The sequence below is a fragment of the Rana temporaria genome, chromosome 1, assembly GCF_905171775.1.
Source record: "Rana temporaria chromosome 1, aRanTem1.1, whole genome shotgun sequence".
In the NCBI taxonomy this organism is placed as follows: Eukaryota; Metazoa; Chordata; class Amphibia; order Anura; family Ranidae; genus Rana; species Rana temporaria.
Window position 1 is genome coordinate 379,499,769 of NC_053489.1, and position 16,627 is coordinate 379,516,395.

General features: G+C 43.6%; 1 protein-coding gene across 1 annotated transcript in view; it reads left to right on the forward strand.

Annotated features, from left to right (window-relative positions):
• The window catches only part of LOC120929153 (chromatin assembly factor 1 subunit A-B-like), a 188,233-nt gene extending 183,215 nt beyond the window's left edge, over positions 1–5,018 (forward strand). The window contains exon 7 of the mRNA XM_040340407.1: positions 4,779–5,018. The gene's annotated coding sequence lies outside the window, so the exon portion shown is untranslated. The remainder of the gene's footprint in view (positions 1–4,778) is intronic.
• Positions 5,019–16,627: the final 11,609 nt, after the last annotated feature.

A 16,627-nucleotide genomic window follows, 5' to 3' on the forward strand; every position in this document is an offset into this window, starting at 1 on the left:
CTAGTGCATGTTTCAAAGAGTTAGGGAAGATGTCAGAAGAGGGAGAGATTGAAGATGTGGGTTAAAGAGTGTAGAATAAAGCCAGAGGGTGAACGTAGCATTTGCGATTGAACAGGTTCCAGAGCGCAGGTGGTAAGATGGACGCTAGCAAGTAATTTAGCAACCTTGTCTATAGTGGTGGGGTTGAAAGAGGGAAGTAATGATTGTGCCTGAGGGCATGAGGTGTAAAGCGTGAAGGGTATCTGAACGGTAGAGATCTCCTCACGAATTGTATCAATCTTCTGTTTGAAGTGATTGGCGATCTCCTGTGCGGTGAGTTAGTGGGTGAAGGACGGAAGAGAGTTGAAGGTAGAGAAGGGGGACGGGATAATAGGTTTTTAATGAGGGTGATGAAATGGGTCTTTTTGGCAGTGAGGAGGCTGGAATTTTATTTTTGGAGGGTAGATTTATACTGGACGAAATCTTTCTGGGACTTAGTCTTACGCCACTGGCGCGCCAGAGCACGACTGTTTTTTCAGACTTCTAGTATCGTCTTTTTGCCAGGGTTGAAGGGGATGGGGCCTTATTCTGCATGTAGTGCAAGGTGCCAGTCTGTCCAGTGATGCTAGAAGAGAAGTGTTGTAGACAGAAGTGGCTAGGTCGTTGCAGGACAGGGGTGCGATTTTGTCATAGAGGTGGTCAGTCGCAGAGTATAGAAGAGAAGGGTTGAATATGGTGAAAGTCTCTATGAGTAACCATTAGGTGTTTGGGAGGAGAGGGAGGGAAGGAAATGAATAAGGAAGTGATCATAGAGGGGGTAAGGATAGTTAGAGAGGTTGCATGGAGTGCATAGGTGGGAAAAGACAAGGTCAAGGGTATTGCTTTCAGAGAGAGTAGGAGCGCGTATCCATTGCTTCAGGTCAAAGGAGATTAGACTGAGAAGTTTGGAAGTTGCAGGAGTGTTGGTATTAATAGGGATGTTGAAGTCACCAAGAAAGAGTGTGGGGGTTTCAGAAGAAAAAGTAGGGTAGTCAGGCAGAGAAGTCGTCAAAGGATAATACTGGACCGAGGGATCGGTAGATCACAGCTATCCTAAGAGAAACTGGGGAGAAGAGATGAATGCAGTGTGCCTCAAATAAGGAGAGTGACAGAGGGAGGTGGGTGAGGTACTTGAAAGGTGCTATGTGGGGCTAAATGGATTCCAACCCCCTCCTTTGTGTCCACTGGATCTGGGGGAGTGGGTCCAAAGAAGACCACTACGGGATAGAGCAGCAGAAGACGCAGTGTCTGATTCGTGAAGCCAGGATTCAGTAACGGCGAGTAGATTAAATGAGTTGGTGATGAAGGGATCGTGGAGGGGAGGTGAGTTTGTTACAGAGTGAGTATTCCAAAGGGCGCAAGAGAAAGGGAGTCTGGCCTTGGGAAGAAGAGAAATGGGAACTAAATTGTGTGCATTGCGGCTGCAGCCAGAGGGTGTAGGGTAATGGGTGTTTTGAGTACAGTTATAAGGAGGAGGCCCATGGTTTGGGGATACATCACCAGAGGCTAGGCGAAGCAGAAGGGTGAGGGAGGTAATGTGGGAATGTGATTTTATATGAAGGGACATGCCCCAATGGTTTGGAGTAATAGGTGTGTGAATTTAGAATTAGCCAGAGTTGGTGAGTGCAGTAATAAGGAGAGAAAAGAAGTGAGGGTGATATATATAAGGTGTGGGGTAGGGTTGTCCCGATACCACTTTTTTGAGACCGAGTACAAGTACCGATACTTTTTTTCAAGTACTCACCGATACCGAAACTTTTTTTTTTTTTTTATGTCATGTGAAAGTGGCAGTAATTTTTTTTTTTTTTTTTTTTTTTACAGTGATTTTTAATTTTTTTAGGGGGATTGTCAGTGTGTGTTTTTTTTTTTTTTTACATTTTTGTTTTTTAATATTTATTGCAATTTTTTTATTTATTTTTTAATCAGCCCTGTTGGGGGTCTTTGGAGAGATATCAGGGGTCTTAACAGACCTCTGACATCTCCCCTTTAAGACAGAGAAAGGGACTAGGGAAACAGATTCCCCAGTCCCTTTCTCAGCTGCACTGGAAATGAATGGACAGGAGACAGAGGCTCCTATCCATTCATAAACTGAAGCATCGTAAACACAGTTTACGATGCTCAGTTATATGAATGGACAGAGTCAGTGATCACTGACTCTGTTCATTCTAAAAAGGTAGGAGCCGGGTTTAGCGGCTCCTACCTCCGCTCTCCCCCCTGACAGATTGAGGGGGGAGAGCGGCACGGAGCGGGGGAAGAGAAGCCGCTCACGGAGCGGGGGGAAAGAGAAGCCGCTCACGGAGCGGGGGGAAAGAGAAGCCGCTCACGGAGCGGGGGGGGAAAAGAAGCCGCTCACGGAGCGGGGGGGAAGAGAAGCCGCTCACGGAGCGGGGGGAGAAGAGAAGCCGCTCACGGAGCGGGGGGGAAAGAGAAGCCGCTCACGGAGCGGGGGGGAAAGAGAAGCCGCTCACGGAGCGGGGGGGAAAGAGAAGCCGCTCACGGAGCGGGGGGGAAGAGAAGACGAGCATGGGGGAAAGATGGCTGCCCAGGTATCGGGTGAGGCATCGGAGCATTTCCCCCGAGTACAAGTACTCGGGGAAATGCTCGGTACCGATACCGTATCGGTATCGGGACATCCCTAGTGTGGGGTGGAGAAGAGGGGTGAAGGAAAGACAGTTAAGGATAGAAGACACAGCTGTCAGAAGGGGTGGTAGACAGTGCATTTTAGAAGGGGGAGCAATAGCCGACAGCCAGAAGAGTATACCTGTATTATAAGTTTCAAGGTGTTTTGTGTACCCTCGCTTTGTGCATTCGCGGAAGTGCTTCCACTTATAGAATCAGCCCCACCTGAAGAAATAGCCCCAGTTGCAAATGTGCCCCCTGCAAATGCTTCCCCCAAAAGGATGCTTATTTTTATACTGATTGGGATAGGGGCTGGGTGCATTTCCATTATCTAATCAGAAGGGAATAAAGGTTTGCTGATCAACAGGGCAACATTCTTACTTCAGAAACAGATCAGCAAGAGGGCACCACAATTCAATGGGCCATCATTTTGGGTAAGACGAGGAAGATAAAGCATTGTAATGTGGACAGGTCTACAGAGGGTTAAGCAAAAATAACATGCCAGTATTTTTAAATAGACCTAAGCAAAGCAGATGGCAGTCTTTTTTCAGTTTTTGGGTGGAGAGGTTTCAACTGCAAGACATACCAAAGCTATTTAGGCTAGGGGAAAACAGTTTTAAATTCTGGGTGGATCAGTGTGAAGTGAAGGAAGATTGTCTTCCCCTTCTGCTGTCATCCCCTGTCCTCCCAGCACATGGTCTCCATACCATCCAGTATGATTTGATCCCCCCCATTCATCTGTCCTTCCTGCCAGGGACAGATCAGATGTCATCAGGCCCATCCTACATGGCATGGCTCTCCATGGGCAGAGGATAAGCTCTGAGCTCCTCTGGACTGGGAGTAAATGCAGCCGTTTGAGAGGCGAGGAGGACAGCCCGTACAACTAGCATAACATTAACCACTGCCTGGCTACCCCTCCCCTACCTGCCGCACATTTAACACTAGCAAGTCCCATCCAGATGTACTTTTCCAGGAATTTCAATAAGCATCCCCCCCCTCCTCCTCCCCAGACCCAGTACACAGGCAGCTGCTACGATCACACTGCAGTGACGAGACCACAACACAGTCTGCTTAATCGTACCCACCAGCAGCTTCAGTAATATGCCCTGCTCACCGGCCGACTCCTCCGCTCATGTCTCGTGTTCCATCCTGCGGATAGAGAAATGGATGGACAGCTGCACTCCAAAAAGTCTTAAAAAAGACGTGCTCTTTATTGGTGGAAAAAATGCACAGCATACAATCAGCATACAGTGGGGAAAAATATCTGACGCGTTTCGCATTGACTTTCAATGCTTAATCATAGCCAATGGCTAGCTTTGGCTATGATTAAGCATTGAAAGTCAATGCGAAACGCGTCAGATATTTTCCCCACTGTATGCTGATTGTATGCTGTGCATTTTTTCCACCAATAAAGAGCACGTCTTTTTTAAGACTTTTTGGAGTGCGGCTGTCCATCCATTTCTCTATCCGCATGTCCTGTGCATTGCCAGCACCCATTTGGTTCCTGAGCAGACAGTGATTGCCTGGAGGTGCTCACCTGGAGCGGCGGCTTTCTCACCTGTTTCTCGTGTTCCATCCACCTTCAGATCGGACCAGCTTGTATGAGTCGCTCAAAAAAACAGAAGTGATTGGGGGGGTCCGATAAAAGCACCGTCCTAATGACCCGCAAATCACTAACCACCACAGGACACACAATGCCAGAGTGGGAGTGTTTGGAGCACTGATCTCTGCGCTCCGAGGGCAGTCTAAAGGCCAGCAAATAGCTCTGCTTGCCTGCAACCACGTGATGATGTAATGCTTCCCATAGCATCTGTGTGTCCGGCGTTGCATTTTTTTTTTTTCCATAGCTGTTTTTATATATATAATATATATTTATTATTTCAATGGTAGTTTAACTCAAATGTTAGGATTTTACAGTGGGTACAATCTGTTTCATTAAATTAGTCAGGTGCCTTTCCAGCTTATGGAAACATTTATACACTTGCTTTGCACAGTTGACTGCTAAAACAAGTTGACTGCAAAAAAAAAAAAGAGAAACGGTTTACAGTCCTGTCCAAAATGACTTAAAAAAAGACTGGCAAAGTATAGCCTTACATGTGTTGTCCATTTAGCTTAGCCACTGTCTCATTTCTGTTTTACAGATACTGACCCCATATTATGCACAATGAACGTCAACTTGAGTGAACAGCTTCTTCCCAAGCCGGAAATTTCAAGAGGATCAAACTGATTTTTCATCCGAATGTTTTAAAGCTTTCTGGTTAATTGTATAATATATTAAAAGTGGACATACATTTGACGTCAACACTGAGGAGATTTTTAATATGCATCCTAATAACCTCATATGTCTCAAATAAAGCACAAATTAAAAAATCAAACTCAAAGCGGACCTTCAGTAATTTCTTCATCTTTTCATCTATTAAATCTTCTGTCCTTGTTTTAACTTTGGATAGTAAAATAGTTTTGCCTTTTAGTTATACTTTTTTCTTGAATGTTTTAAAGCTTTCTGGTTAATTGTACAGTATATTAAAAGTGGATGTGAGTCTATAGGCAGCTTACAAACAAAAAACTAAAGATATACTATGATTGAAAGAGAACCATGTCCCTGTGCAAATGTCTACAGGGCAAGTTGCCCTTGATTAGGCAAGTATACAGTGAACTCTGTTTCTATGCTTCAGTTTGTGAATGAAAAGGACCCTCCGTAAAGAGCTTTCGGTTCATTCACAGGACCTGTGGCTGCATTAAAAGGATGGTGGGGGGGGGCATGGATAGCATGTGAAGAGGAGGGGACATGCTCCGATCCTGTCCCTGACTTTTAGCTACTTTACAGGGCTCTCTTCGCTCCCCGTGCTTCATTATCCACCCTCCTGCTTCCCTAAGCCTTCCTCCGAACCAGCATGTTGTAGGGTTCCACCGATTACTCCTGGGGCTCCAGCACGCCCTTTTCTGCTGCGCTTACTGAACTATCAGGATCGTGACCGTGTCCTGTCGGCAGCCCGCGCCATGCCTGAAATAAAATGAGAATGCCAGACTGTTCTTTCCGGATTTCTCCCAAGAGGTGCAACAATGGCGCAAATCCTTTACCAATGTACGGAGACCGCTTCAGGAAAAGGGGATTCGTTTGGCCTCCTATACCCTAGCAAGCTGAGGCTTACTGATGGCGATAATACCCATTTTTGACACCCCTGAAGCTGCATCAGCATGGCTGGATACCCACCGATGACCTCTCCTTGCCTCCTAGAAGCTATGATTCGGATCAATTCTGGGCTCAGCTAAGTATTACATTCCCCTGTAATGTGTTGCTTTGTGTTATGCAGCTTTGTCCTCTGTTCACCCCCACTCCTGCTCAAGATTCTATCCTAGTTTAATCACATGTTGGTTCCATGATGTTTGGACCTCCGTACATTTCTCCTGTCTGAAGAGCTCCAGCGTTGCTCTCCAGTTAACCCACATTACTCCGGGTAAGAACTTGTTCCATCTTTTCACTGCTCTGGGCAAATAACCTGTTCTCCCTTTCCCTGCCACCCTCCTTTTACTTATTACTCAGCCAAGATATTTCTGCCTGTTCCGGCAGCTCCCCCCCCCCCCCTTCCCTTTCCCCTGTTTCAAGACTAGAGCCTCAGTATGTGATATGGTAAGTATCGAAGTTGGGGTAGTGGCGCTGCCTGGGTGTGCTAATGCCCACTGTGTACCCTAAAGTGGTCTACCCGATGGAGGGACAGGTACAGTGTGTGGATACACCCAAATAGTGAGAATAAAACAATTACAAAAAATGGAGGAGTTACTGTGCAGACTAGAAAATATGCAAACATATGATACGTAATCAATAAATATGAGACCATGCATCAAACACAATATACACTATGTGCTGATACCTGGGCTACTGCCCCATATAAGGAAAAAAAACTGTAAACAAGAATGTCCACTTAATACTGCAACAAGGCACCAGATAAGATGCCGTGGTATATAGCCCAATATGGGCTGTGATGTATAAAGTCCAGCACTCACAATAAAGATAAAAAAAGTAGATATATATAATATGAGCAATGTCCGTGGTTCCTATAATAAGGGAAAAGACAATAAATCTGTAACCACTAGACTGTTTTTTATATGAACATCTGAAATCATCAATATTGCTTGCAAGTAAATAGGAGTCCAGCAAGATGATCCAATGTGAAGGGAGTGCTCCTATGACACAATTCGAGGTGGTCCCGGTGCTCCCCTCAGGGTTCCCCACTCACCAGATAGAAGCCCCCGCTTGGGGTAACATGCGTATAGGAAAGGTTCCTTGGATCACCGCTCTACTCCGCTGCTCTCTCGCTCCTCTGATAGGCTCTCCAAAGTGTAGCTTTCCAGCCGTAAGCAGTGTATGCAGCCCAGCTCCCTCTGTGCCTCAGTGGGAGAAAAAGGGGACTCCAATAGTGCAATAATGTATGACACCGTTGTGACATATAAAAAAATGTATTTATTCCATAAAAAATAGTGTCATAGCCTGCGGTGGGGAGCACCGTATTCCTGTGCAGGATGGCTAGAATGACAGTATGACCCACATTGAGGCTCAGCCTCTAGCGTGCAGACAGAAATAAAAACAAGGAAAAAATAGGAAGAAAATAAAATGTCTAAAATGTAAGTTGCCAGCGTGTAAACACTAGCTAAGCTGTGCTGGGTATCGAGCGTGTGGTTTGCGGTACTGGCGTGCGTTCCAGCCAAGAACCACCTGACGCTCACCCGGAAGTGATGTAGCACGTACAAGCCTGACGTACGTTTCGAAATCCTTCCGTCTTCTGAGGCGTGTCTGTGCTTCGTCGTCGGCTGTTACTTATGGGTGTCACCGTGCAACGTCAATATGCCCACCCCCTGGGGATACATCCAATCCAAGTACCCTTAAGGCAGTGAACTGCCAATGTGTGTAATTTGAAGGAGGGGCCAAAAGATCCCATGGATATGATAGGCCGCGGCACGGTACAACACCCCAATAACATACAGACTAGTTCAACAATATACAGATAAAAGGGGACCATGGTAGAATCATACAGGTAATGCCATGTTACACCCATATATGTGAGGGATTATGTGAAGGATACACCATAACACTAGTAAAGGCACCACTCTATACTGACATAAATGTATATGTTGCGATCATCCAATAAAGGTACGGTAATGGCATATAACCCAAAAGTCATCCATAAACTCATAAGCACAACTGGATGGGTGAATAGATGGTCATAGTAGTATACATCTATGGTAGTACTATATGGGAACGTGTGAAATTCCATAATCCATCAGACTGGATACTAATAAATGTATAGCCCCTTGGGAATATCCTCGTCTGGACCCAAGGGTATGTAATAGTGGACGTGAGGGTAGTGGTAGGACAGATATGTCCATAAGATAAATAGAGGTATAAATAAATAAAAATGTGAATAAATGGGGCTAGCAATAAACCCATAGAAGGAGTAGACAACCAGGTATAGTACCATGCTATAAACCAGATAGACATGGAAACTGGATCTGCTACCGTGATAGGGATATAATCCCTGTAATATGTGATATAAACCCCAAAAAAAACTATAAAGGAGGCCTAAGAAGTGAAGATATTATAATAAATATAATGTGAAAAGTAATGTGTAAAATAATAAATAGATCATAAATGCACCAATATAGGTACTATGATAGTGATATGATTAGAACTAGACGTGTCTATGTACGACCTATAAAGAGGGGGTATATGTGTGCAGTGTCACATACCCCTTGGCCCCTACCGGGTCGATAGTGGCAAGACTTACTATTCCCCCAAGTATATATGGGGTATCACACTGATGGTTAAGGGTTAGCTAAGAAACAGTTGAGATCAATGTCAACATTGAGGCCATGTGGCACGAGTGACCCCAAACGATAAATCCAACTCGTTTCGTTTTGCGAGATGGCAATTTGTTCCCTCCCCTCCAATTATCTTTTATCATGTCTATTCCGTAAAAGATAAGTCCTGAAGGGTCCTTGTGGTGGAACTGTTCCAAATGACGTGACAAGTTATGCTTGGGAAACCCCTTGCGTTAGCTTCCTGGTGGTCCTCCCTACATATTGCAGGTGACATGGACACTCAACAACATAAGTAACATGGGTAGTATTACAGGTGATCAAATTTCTAATTTTGTACACTTTCTGATCTGTCCTAGACCTAAATTCAGTTTTTCTGCGGGGTTGCTTCTTACTCTCCCTGCATGCCAAGCACCTTTGGCATTTATAGAACCCCTTTAGCTCCGGACATATCTCCACTTGTTTCGGTGGATTAATGATGTTGTGTACCAGGTGGTGTCTGAGGGAGGGGGCCTTTCTGTATATGAATGAGGGCTTATTAGGGAGGAGTTTGGATAGGGTACAGTCCTCCTTCAGGATCGGCCAGTATTTTTTTAGGATTGTCTCGAATTCTTTATACTGGGTGTTAAATCCTGTAATGAAAGAAAAATTGCTTTGGCTTTGAGTTGCTTTTTTTTTCTGCATAAGTAGGTCTTTGCGATCCTTCTGTGAGATTTCAGTTTTCAATCTTTCCAGACTTTCAGGTGTATATCCCTTCTCTTTGAATCTACCCAGCAGTGTCTGGGCTTGACTATCATAGTCATCATGTGAATCGCAATTCCTTCTCAGCCTAAGCAGTTGTCCTTTAGGAATATTGGCCTTCCATTTTGGATGGTGACAGCTTGTAATAGGAATATATCCATTCCTGTCAGTTTCTTTTTTTTTTTTTTTTTTTTTTAAACCACCTCAGCTTTTTACCAAATTCTAGAGACCAGCTCATGATTTGATGCTTCTTACGTCTCAATTTGTGGTTTGCATCATATGTGGTATTTATTCTGCATTTCTTTTTTTTTTTTTTTTGACTTAATCATTAGTATTTCGGTTTCTATGTCAACCAACCATTGGGGCAAGAATGCCTTGACCGTAGTTACCTCCCCAGCAACCCCCGTTAAGGCTGGTCGAAACCCAATACAAATTAACCAAGCTTCTTGAAATTGTTTATACCCCCCCCCCCCCTCCCCTAATGGCTCCCAGGGATCTCATCCTGTTCCCCTCTGAAATGTCTCCTAGCCGGTTCAGCAAAGGAAGCTATATTTTCGCAGCGCTCTAAAAGAGATCCGAATAATGCATCGGAAAGGTGCAAACGAGGAGGTGCTAGTGGATTGAGGCCCACTTTTACGTTTCTAGTTCCTAACGAACCCTGACTCTCTCCGCGTAACTCCATGTTTTTTTGTATTCCTTTTTATTTTGCCCATTTCTCCCTGTATTCACTGTTCCTTTCCAGGTAGCTGTCCTTTAGTTCTTCTAACCTGTACATTTCCTCCACTTCGTCTATCCAGTTCCAGACGTGTGGGCTTTCCTTCTCCTGCCACTTTTTAGGTATAAGTTTCTTGGCTGCATTTAAGAGATGGGGAAGTAACGACTGCTTATATTTTTTTACCCCTTCCGGACTGCCGTGGAAGAGCACGGCCCAGGGGTCTTTCTTTATCTCCTCCCCCATTATAACCTTGATTTGGCTCAGTATTGTGTCCCAATAGTTTTCAATTTTTGGGCATAGCCACCATAAATGGGCCATCGTGCCTATTTCTGAACAGCCCCTCCAGCACTCAGCGGACTGGTTTACTTTAAATTTATTGGCTTTGTCTGGGGTTATGTACCACCCTGATAGGCACTTATAATTTGCTTCGGCAGTGCGAACATCTATTGCGGAAAAGTGGGTTAGTTGAATGATCCTCTGAAAAGTATTTGTCCCTCTAGTGCTTCCTAACTGTCTTTCCCATTTATCTATAAAAGGTGCTTCTCCCCGAGACCCTATCTTAACCAATATCCCGTAAAGTTTAGTGATAGTGCCCTTTGAATTCTTCGATTTACAAATCCTCTCAAGTGGGGTCAGCTCCGCCTCCGTCCGTAATGGGCGGGGGAGGTGCTGCACAAAGTGGTGTAACTGGGAATAATGCCACCTATCAAGATTCCAATAGTCCGTTTTGGCTTTCAAATCTCCGTAGGTCATTATGTCACCATTTTTAATAATATCTCCTAAGTGCACAGTGTCTTCCCTAATCCAATTCCCTCCAATTTTATTTTCCCCCGGTGCAAAAAACGGATTTTCTTTTGAAATTCATTAGGGGGGAATTGAATTTCCCCTCTAATTGTGCCTGGGTTCTATCCCACATTCTTAAAGTGAGTCGTGTAATGTCCTGTGTTTTGTGCTCTAATGCTCTATATTGTGCAGGGATCCATATGATATTGTTCAAATATTTGCTAGTTGACGCTTTCTCAATTTGTACCCATCTTTTATCTGATCTGTTCCGGGCCCATTCGACCGCCCGGGATAGAACCGCCGCTTTATAATAGCTTTTGATATCAGGAGCCGCCAGCCCGCCCTGCATCTTTCCCTGTTTTAATATGGAAAGGGATATTCTATGCTTTCTGTTTTTCCATACATAGTTTAGTAGCAGGGTGTTAAGAATGCTCAGGAACTGCTGTGGGAGGGCGATTGGAACCAATAGAAATTTATAAAGAATTTTAGGGACTACCACCATCTTCAACATATTAATGCGACCTATCCATGAAATTGGTTTATTTACTGTTTTTTTTAATTCGTTCTTGATCTCGTTTAATAAGGGGACGTAGTTTATTTTATACATCTTCTGTGCTGTATTTGCAAGTTTAATACCTAAGTACTTTAGTTCTTTGGTCCAAGGATATGCGCAGACTTCCTTTACTGATCCTATCTCTCTTTTATTTAGATTGATGTTCAAAATTTCTGATTTGGTAACATTGATTTTAAAGTTAGAGATGGCACCGTATTGTTTCAATACTTTTGAGAGCTTAGGGATGGATTTGACCGGATTGGTTACATAAAATAATATATCATCGGCAAAGGCCGATAATTTATGTTCCTCCCCGTCTACTCTTACTCCGTTGATATCAGAATCCTTACGGATAGTAGCCAATAATGGCTCCAATGATAAAATGAAAAGAAGAGGGGACAGGGGACACCCCTGCCTAGTCCCATTTTTCATCTCGAATGGTTCCGAGAGTGTACCGTTTATTTTAATTTTTGCGGTGGGATGGATGTAAAGTGTTTTAATCCAACGGGACATCCTGCATCCTATCCCCATGGCAGTGAGGGTCTCCGTCATGAGCCCCCAATCTACCCTGTCAAAGGCTTTTTCAGCGTCAACTGACAAGAGCAGACCGGGGGTCTCATTTTGCCTAATGGTCTGTAGCAAAAGGATTGCCCTTAGGCTATTGTCTTTGCCCTCTCTGTTGGGAACAAATCCCACTTGGTCAGGGTGCACCAAAGAGTGCATAACCCCCTTCAAGCGTCCCGCCAAAATTTTGGCAAACAGCTTGATGTCTGTATTTAACAGAGAAATGGGTCTGTACCCTGAACAGAGAGAGCTGTCTTTCCCCTCTTTTAAAATTATCGTAATCACGGCCGCTGTAGCTTCCCTGCTGGTTTCGAATTCCGAGCCTAACCCGTTAAAGTATTTGCACAACCTTGGAATCAGTATATTACTAAATTTCTTATAATACATGGTAGAGAACCCGTCCGGGCCCGGGCTCTTACCGCCCGAGATGGAGTTTAGGGCTGTTTTAATTTCTGCCTCCGTTATGGGGCGATCCATGTTCAGACTTTCCGTCTCATCCAATCTAGGGAGACCCGCCTTAACAAGAAAGTCTCTGGTCTCTTCCTCCCTTTCTGCCAGCCTGAATGTTTTATTGTGTATAGGTCCTCATAATATTTTTTAAAGCTGTCCGCAATTTCACCGGTTGCGTACACCAAATTCCCGTTTTTCCCTTTAATTTTTTCAATGTAGTTCCTAGTTTTCTTTTTTTGGGCCATTTTGGCTAGAAGCTTACTTGGTTTATTTCCCCATATGTACCTCTCCTTAGAAATGCAGTTTAGTTTGTACCTCACTTCCTGTTCCATAATTTCCTTAAGTGCCTCTCTTTTCAGGGTTAAATTCTGGTAGGTCTCTTTTAGTCTTTGCTCTTTATGTTTGCGTTCGAGGGTCTCTATCTCTTTCACAAGGGCAATGGTTTTACTTTTGCTTTCTGTTTTTTTTTTAGCCCCCTCAGCGATTAGTATTCCCCTTATGTATGCTTTGTGCGTCTCCCACAAGATTGCACTGGAAATCCCTACTGTATCATTAATGAGAAAGAATTTTTCCAGTTCGGCCTCCACCCTTCTTGCCCCTTCTTCGTCTCGGATCAGGCTATCGTCTAGTCGCCACATCGGCCGCTGTTTCTTTTGTGTGGATAATATGATTTTCATTGTTATTGGAGCATGGTCTGACACCGTCATGATTCCAATTTCTGTGTCTATGATAGAGTCAAGCAACCCGTGATCCACCAAGATGTAGTCTATTCTAGAGTACGTTCCGTGGGGGTGGCAGAAAAATGTATAATCGTGTTCGTTTGGATGGAAAATCCGCCAAACGTCTACTAGTTGACGATCATGTAGCTTATGTTTAATTCTCTGTAATTGCTCTATTTTTGTCACCTTCCCACGGAACGTACTGTCTTCTGTAGGATTGAGAACAAAGTTTAGATCCCCCATCAGGATTATATGACCTTCAGCGAAATTATTCAGTTTTCCCAGAATTTTGCCTAAGTATTGGGTTGGGTGTATGTTTGGAGCGTATATATTTGCTAGCGTGTATGTAATGTTATCTAGCTTTATTTTGAGAAATAGGAATCTCCCCTCTGGGTCCGTTAACCTCGCCTCAAGCGTAAATCCTAAACCTCTTGTAAACCCGATAGCCACACCTCTTGCTCGTTTTGAGATAGAGTCGCCGTAAAACCAAGTAGGGTACGCCGGGGAATATAGCTTGATATTTGCGTCTATGGTCAAATGGGATTCTTGAATAAATACCACATCCGCTCTAAGTTGTTCAATCTCGACCAGAACTTTTAGTCTTTTGACCGCTGAATTTAAACCCTTTACGTTATAGGATAGAAATGTAACTTCTGTCATTTCCTATTGCTTGATCGTTTCCTTATACATGCTGAACTTTCTAAGAGATCCCTTGGGAGCCATATTCCCTTTTCCCTCCCTATTTTGGAGGGGGGGGAGTGTTCTCTCCCCCTCCAAGCCCACCCCCCCCATCTCCCCCTTCCCTCCCCTTGCTTAGGCCAGTACATCGCCTCTGAACCGTAGGGATCCTTGGTAACCCCTACCCGTTGGTTCTTTTGGATGAGGTGTGGCCCCCTGCGCCCCTCCCACACGTTGTCCCCCGGAATTCCCCGGTGACTCGATCTTATGTGTGTGGGGATACAGATCCGCACCGCCTTATTCCCCTCTCTAGTCACCCGCCCTCCGTCCCCCCCGCCTCTCCCGTCCCTCTCTGCCCATTTCTGAAGGCCCCCTCTGGGGGTAGCTATTTTCTAATCGCTATTCCACCCATCCAGGTAATTCAATCACCGGAATGTCCAGTTTGTGACAGAACCCCCCCAGATCTTCCGGAAATGTTAGTTTAGCTGACACTCCCTCTTTATATAAAAGTGAAGTGATGAGCGCAAAGGAATGTATAAATGAGTGAGCAATATATCAAAATAAAAGTTTACGATCCTCTAGTCTAGAGGAAAAAACTCCAATCATCATGTGATGACGTGAAATATGTGCTAAACACAAAAAAGTCCAATCAAGTGATGAATGTGAAACTGAAGAAATAAACAATGAAATGTCCCAAATAACATCAAACAATATATGTGATTCGTGTGAACGTGCTGGCAGCGATGGGGTGATCCAGTTGTATAAGGTGAATAATGCCCGATGATCGGGCTCACAAAGCGCTTACCTCCCTCACAGGGAAAAACAGCATCGAAATCCACGGCTGGACTGTCCCACAACTTCTCCAATGAACGACCGCCGTCCTCTCAGATTGTTCTCAGGCGCGTGTCCTCACCTCTGTGTGTGGTTCCGGTCTTCTCAAAGATGGCGACTCAGTATCCCAGCAAACACAAGATGATAAAGGAAGAATAAAAGGGGGCTCCAATAGTGAAGTAGTTCTCACGAATGTTTAATAGATAAAAAAATTTGGATGCATAGCAGAAAAATTTTCAGGAAATCAAAATGACATGCAGCAGTAGTACGGACGAGATGCCGCAGCACTTCCGGTATTGTTGGATACGCCTTACGCGTTACGTCACGGCACGTGACTTCATCAGAGGCTGGGGATTGGTTGAGCCCGCTCTTCTTAAATAGAGCAGCGAACGGAAGTTCAATGCGGCCATTTTTAATGCTGGATGCCCTTAGGCCGAGCCGCGGCCATTTTAAATGAGGGAATACATATAGCTATCTTTACTAAGGAGTTGGCAAAAACAAAACACGAATATAAATCCAAATACACGAGCATATTGATCAATGTATTGACAGGGGGGGATTGCACATATAAACAAATGGTCATAAAAGTGCATAATGGGAAGACCAGAGCATATCATGAGCACGGAAGGTCACTTGAACCGTTCTAACGGTGGATCCCGGTCTGTGCTGAATCAGATATGGGAAGAAGCAGTGAGCTTCTCATATATATATAAAATAGCATAATAAAATGATAAATAAGTTAAAATAGGTCCATGTAGAATGTCATCAATTTAATATATTAATATAAAATGGGTCACCGCCCAGAATAGATAAGATAAATGATAAAATAGTAATAAAATCCACCCTGGCTCAAAAATTGCCCGAAATTAACAACCTAGTAAATGCTGGTTGCCATAGAATATGGGGCAGGCAAGGAGTGGAAAAAAGATTTTTTTAGAAAAAGTAAACCGAAGTGTGGCTTCATCTCATCCTTTACAATAAACTACAATGTAACGCCACTTAAAATTTACTAAGAAAACAATTGACATCAAAGTCCACATTCAATCCATCAGGAACCAATGAATGTAAAGTATGTATCCATTGGGATTCTTTTTGGCTTATCGTTCTGACTAGACGTGACCCTCTCCATGGTTTATTATACTTATCAATAGCCCAGAAAGATAAATGGCGTGGATTCTTATTGTGGACTTGGTCAAAGTGTCTACTAACATTGTGTTTATCACAACCCTTTAGTATGTTTTTGATGTGTTCTTTAATGCGAACCATTAAAGGTCTCTTGGTTCTACCTACATATTGTAGATTACATGTACACTGTAAAACATATACCACTCCTGTGTGGCAACTAATGAAATCTTTAATTGGATGCCATACATTTAGTATGGGTGGCCAAAAATTCTGTTCTCTTCAATTGGGGCCCTTTTGCATGTAGACATGCAAAACAATACTTGCAAGGAAAAAAACCTTTTTTATTAAAAAAGGTATATCCACTCCTAGGGGGAGGGTCAACTACATTTTTAACCAACATATCTCGAACCGTAGGAGCTCTTTTGTAGGTAATGTTGGGTTTGGCAGGCAGAATTTTTTTGAGATGTTTATCTGCTGTCAATACATGCCAATGTTTCTTAAAAAGTTTTTCCACATCTTTATATTGGACATTGTAATCCATAATGATAACTGGTGCTTCAAAATTCCGTTGGGGTTTAATGCTCCCTTGCAGCATACACTTCCTATCAAGTCCTGCAACAGATTGAATTTGTTGCTGGATAAATTGTTCCGGATATCCTTTCTTTTGGAACCTTTCCCCAATGAATTCAGCTTGGGTGCGAAAATCCGTCTCCTTGGTGCAATTGCGTTTGATCCGGACTAACTGTCCTTTTGGTATATTCCATAACCACGATTTGTAGTGACAACTTTTGAGAGATAGGTAACTATTGGTGTCTACGCTTTTGAAATGTGTTTTGGTTATGAGTTTCTTCTCAATGATCATAATATCCAAATCTAAAAAATTCACCATATTGTTACTGATGTTTGTTGCCAATTTAATGTTGTGATCATTAGAGTTAAGGCCTATAACGAATTCTTCCAACGAATTTCTGGAACCATTCCAAACAATCAGCACATCATCTATGTACCTTTTGTACA